Below are 6,120 nucleotides of genomic sequence, written 5' to 3'. Positions count from 1 at the left end.
TTTATCTGGGAAAAGATGTGGGGAAGTGGCATATGGGTTAACATAGGAACCCTGAGCTGTCCTTCCTAGTTACCTCCTCAACCTTCCTATTACTACATAGTCAGGAAGCAGCACAAGGGAAGGGACCAACAGAATTGGGATTCCAAGAGTCTGAAATACAGCCTAGCTGCAAGCAGAAAGCAAGGACTTATCTAGATCTGGTCTGAGGCCAGAGAAGAGACCAGGAAGAAAAGGTAGGATGTGCAGTGTTGGGATATTTAGGAAAATAAGTTGAAAATTTAAGTCTTCACTGTGAAGGCTCTTTCATCTGGAGTCCAGCATGGGCAGCCAAGACAAGGGCAAATCCTTAATGGTGCTTTACAGACAGAAAAGTTGATCTTTGGTTTTCATTTTTCTTTTGGAATGTTTGGTAACTGCACACCTTTACTGGTCAGATTTCCACTTCTGGTCAATAGAGATCCAAATCATGTCTAATGATACCTGCTGAGAGCGTTTTTCAAAGTCTGTTTAGATCTTCCTGAACAGGGAACACTTTTATCTCTCTAGTGAGAACCCTGCTTACTTACAACTTATAAAGGAGCCGTCTTTAGCTTTTCTTCACAATGATCCTTCTCCTCCAAGAATTTTGGCCAAGGGTTAGCTTGGCTTTTAAGTCTGCCCACTCATCTTTCCTTCATTTGTATCTCTCTTCATGAGCAGAGTCAGAAAGTGGAATGAGAGCACCCAAGCATTTCACCACCAGAAGAATAATTTTCTAATTTTTCTTTAACCAATAAGAGGAATGCCTTTTTGTATTTAGCTACTGTTTATTTTTTTCTCAGAGAAACCCAAATTTAACTCTTCCTTCCCAAAGAGTACTTCAGCTACACAATTCACAAAATTAAATAATAATTCCCATAGCAAATGTAGACAGGATCAGAAACAACTGTTTTCTAAAGCAAACCTCTCCTAAAAGAGGTGATAAAACCTCCATTCATGTAAGAATATAACACCTAGATTTTATTTACATCAAACTTAAAAATCATTTAAACTGAGAACAAATGTAGAATCATCATGAGAGGAAATGGCAAATAGTGTTACACTGATGGATTCTAAGTACTTACAATGGACATAGAGGGGAATAAAAGAAAACACCTTAAAAGTGGCCTTCACGTGAAACACATTCCTTTTAACTTCACAGAAATACTTTGAAACTCTAGTATGAATTTCTACAGTCATGCTTTTCAAAGTGGGATCCACAGATCAATAGTATAAAAATTTTTAGCATGTATGTTTAAAATGCACATTCTGGGGCATCTGGCCGGCTAGAACATGTGACTCTTGATCTTGGGGTTGTAAGTTTGAGCCCCATGTTATGTGTAGAGATTATACAAAAATAAAATCGTTAAAAAATAAAAATAAAATAAAGTAAGATAAAATGTGATTTCTTGACCTCTATCCTAGATGCTTTCCTGATAATTCCCACCTGCACTGATGTTTGAGAACTGTTATGCAAGAGAAGAAAAAAAATGGAGTAATTATTTCAGGGAAAAAATTTTACAAATGTAAAACGTCAAAGATAACTATGAAAATGACAATAAACATCCATATATTTGGAGATAAGTGTTGGAATGTTTTTTACTAATGAAAGAACATGGTGTTTTGGTAGTGCAACAATGATCCCAGTTGCTCACTTTTGCTTTTTTTTTTTTTTTTTTCTATTTCTATTTATTTATTTATTTATTTATTTATTTATTTTACTTGAGGGAGAGAGAGAATGAGTGCAAGCAGGGTAGATAGGCAGAGGGAAAAAGAGAATTTTAAGCAGACTCCATGTTCAACAGGAGCCCCATGCTGGGCTCAATCCCATGACCCTGGGATCATGACCTGAGCTAAAATCAAAAGTCAGGTATTCAACAAAGTGAACCACCCAGGTGCCCCTCGAGTTGCTCATTTTGAAGTTGGATGATGGAAATATGGAGCCATTATTATTCTACTTTTGTGTGTGTGGCGGGGGGAGGGTGTTTCTGTTTTAGTTTTATTCTATTTTTATATGTTATTAATTTTCAATACTACAAAGTCTTTAAACTTGTTGCTACACATGGTTCCCCAAATAAGAAAGAGACATGGGCTATAGGGTGATTTATCTTTTTCACATGATGAACTAAGAAAGATCAATTCCATGTGCCCTGAAATCATTCAGTGTATATCTGGTATTTAATCTAACTATAACTAACCTTGATCCAATGAAGTACACATAAATTTGTGTTTGAAAGTATTTTTTCTTTTGAAAACAATATTCTAAATTACAATAGTCATTTAAAATTATTTTTTTTACCTTCTTGACATTTCTTACAGTGTTTTCAGTAGCACTTATTAATTATAACTACTCTGATGTGACATCACCTTTCATTTTCTGATCTTATTCTTTCCCATATGACCCTGTCTCTCTTGAAAAATAAAACTCTTACTTTGGAAAAGCAACTTTAATATCTGGGATCAGTGTAAAGGGTCATGTCTCATTTATTAATGTGTTAGAGTCTTTGTCCCTTTAGTCTTTTTTGATCTGAAGAAAAATAACTTCATTTTTTTCTACTAGCCCCAGATACTCTGAGGCATTGAACTCTTAGCCTCTCTATGCCCAGCAGCTGCTTTTTAAAGGGCTAAACTCTTCTTAGATTGGTTTGTACAAGTAACACAATTTGAAGTACATCCATAAGTTTTATGAGATCAATAGTCTGATCTACACAGGAGATCACAGAATGGTACTAAGAGCTGTCCAAGCCACTTTCTTTCAAATGGCTCAACAGTCTTCATAGACATCAGCAAGATTGAATTAATCAGTATCTCCGGCTTCTGCCAATCATGCTGTTATGTAGACAACAGCAATCAATTAGCTTAATCAATGTCAAGGTTGGAACCGTCTACAGTCATGAATGTAGAAATAGCCCAAGATGTAAAACACAAAAACAAACAAAACATTATTATGAAACTATGGTTTCACATTTACATCCAGTAACATTTTTAAAGGAGCAGGGAGATTAAAAGGAGAAATCAAGAGGAAAAGAACCTAAATGGAAGAAAATATTATTTGAAAATCAATTAACTTCGTGTTAATAAAGGCATAGCTAGGCTGGTTTGTGGGAGCATGCTTTGTCTCTAAAATGGTGATTGGATTATATTGACTTAATCACTACGGAGTGGTGATGACCTGGTCTTCCACATACGCTAAGTCATTTCTAGCCAAAAATGTATTGTTTTTGTCAACAAGCAAAACTAAATTCCTTTGTTTAGGAAAGCAGTCTTTGGTGCTAAAATTATAAAGCAAAACAAAGAAGTGATTACCATAGAAACTGGATTAGTGGTTACTTCTCAGAGGGAGACAGTTATAATTGAGGGGCACACTGAGGGCTTGAAGAGCGCTAACAACGTTTTGGAACTGAGAGGTGCCTACCCAAGTGTTTGCATTTACAATAATTCATTAAACTATATATTTATGTTTTATCCCTTTTTAAATATATATTATACTGTACAATTTAAAAAATGTTTAAATGAAACAGCTACCCAAAGGATTGTGATTTATACATCTGTTTTGCTAACCGTAGTTCTGACTAACTTGGAACAGAAACTGAACCAGAATTTCCAATACTAATTTCACCATTAAAAATAATGTACAGAAAGATATAGTATATATTTATATTAATGCAAGTATGTATATACACACACATTTTTGTACATCATTTTACTTCTTCAATAAAGATGTGCCTGAAGCAATATTTCTGGCATCTGGTTAAATCTAGAAGATCCTACATTCAGCTAGTATTTCAGAGTAAACTTTGTGGTTTGAATACCATTATAATCTAATCTTTTTTCAGGTTTATATTTTTCATAATATCTGCTCATATTTCGTAGTCAGTTTCTCTAACCTGTCTTCTGTAAGGTCTCAAATCACCAAGGCCACCTGGTGCTCTCTCACTGAACATGAGGTGAAATGACTTCTGGAAGTCTTCCTAGTCACTCCCCAGTCCAGACTAAACAGAACAAAAACTAAAGTTCGGATAGCATACATGACTTATATGTGACTACAAAACTAGAGATAGGTTTTTTGAGGCCAAAAGTAGTACCCATATCATATCACAACTAAAAATAAATCCTATTTGAATATCACATAATTCATTTAATGTTAGGTTTTAATGTTTTCTGATAATCAATATCCACAAACTCAGTTCAATAGAATAAGAACTCTCAACATTCGTTAAACTTGAACCCAAACGCTATCAGAGAAATCTTACCCTACCAATATCACACCAAATAAGAAATTTTTAAAAAATGAAAGAAGGAGAGAGAAAAATAATGTTTTCTAAAGAATGCTACATTTGTAGTTGCAGTGGGAGGCTACTAAAATGAAAGAGAAGAAAATGTGTTGTGTTACCATAGGGCTGGGCTAAGCTTAGTGATACAAGTTATCACTTGGTTACTACTCACCTCCTTAACAACATCTCCTAAGCATCTAACTCGGTCACTGTTCCCAAATTGTCTCCAAGCTTCCCACAGCCTCCTGAGTCTAACCTTCCCACATCCTTCCCCCTCTCATGTAGTCAGGTTCTCTCAATTTTCCCCAATTCTTTGCTCAGGACTTTTTTTTTTTAATCCATTAATTCTCAACATTCTTTCTTTTAAAACTACTTCTGAACTAAAAAATAAGACTCTTCTGGAGTCTGGATTCATTTCACCCAAGGAAATTGTGAACATTTTAAGGCAGGGATTTTAGGGCAGGGAGTGTGCCCAGGCAGAGGAGTAGATGGTTACCACCCCAGCCTCATTACGGAGCTTCTGCCTGCTCGCTGTGTGGAGGTTGGCCAAGGAGCCAAACCTTGGCACCTGACAGCCTAGAATTCTTGAACCCAAGCAGCCAAAAAGTAGCCACACAAATCTCAAATAAATATAAGTATTTTAAAAATCCTTAGAGAAAAAATCCTATTTCTCCCAAATGAGGCCATGGTAAACTGCTCTAAACAGTTTGTTTGGATGATTAAGTATTTGTCTGACCCATCAGCAGACAGACAACTTGTAAGAAAAAGCCCTTGGTGGCAGAATGTTGGGAACTACTGCTCCAAGTAATAGGGATTCAAGCTATTTATATTCTGAACAAAATCTAACATACACAAGAACTCCATAAATATTTGAAAACTACTTTTCAGAAGTAACATTGTGATAAGTAGCTGATCCTTTGAAAATGATTAACAGAGTCCTAAAAGAAATAGTTGATCCTATGATGACAATGTTCCTGCAAGGAGACACCATATACTATCAACTGAAACACACTACTACTACTGTTACAAGCCTTAAAAGATTTGGAGGAAACTGAGGGGTGCCTGGGTGGCTCAGTTAAGCTTCAGACTTTGGCTCAGGTCATGATCTTGTGCAGAGCCTGCTTGAGATTCTCTCTCTCTCTCTCTCTCTCTCTCCTCCCCATCCCACTTGTAAACTCTCTGTCAAAATAATAAATAAATAAACCTAAAAAAAATATTTGGAGGAAACTGAAATGCCAGTTACTTCACTGCTAGCAATAAAGTTTGTTTATGCATGGATGTATTTGTTACTTGTTAGGGATTGGTTAGTTGGTTCTGAGAAGTAGGACATTTGTTTTTCTTCTCAAAGCTAAATAAGATGCTTCATAAAACATGCATGGAACAGATACATTCCTAACAGGTTGTCTGTAAAATGCCCCCTAGTATGACCTGAGTTCAACTGGCACCTCTACTATACCTTTGAGCTGAGTAATGCTGGGCAAGTTGGTTAACTTCTCTGAACCTCTGAACCTCTTATGAGGATAATAATAACATGAATTGAAGACTAAACAACACATGTGAAAAAAAAAAATACATGTGAAAACATTTTGCAGCTATTAGAGGAAAATTTTTGTAAACAGCCAAAAAAAAAAAAGTTGCCATTATTTTGGTACTATATGAAACCAATGTTTCACCATGATTTTCTCCTACATTATTAAATATGCTATTATTCTGGTAGGTTCAAGAGAGAATAATCAGTATGATTTGTCATCAAAATGGCATGTGCCAACTACAGCAGAGTTATACATATTTAAATACCTTGGATATAGATTGAAATCTCTATTTGTGA

The sequence above is a fragment of the Panthera uncia genome, chromosome C2 (assembly GCF_023721935.1).
Source record: "Panthera uncia isolate 11264 chromosome C2, Puncia_PCG_1.0, whole genome shotgun sequence".
Lineage (NCBI taxonomy): Eukaryota > Metazoa > Chordata > Mammalia > Carnivora > Felidae > Panthera > Panthera uncia.
Note: the sequence above shows the minus strand (reverse complement) of the source record.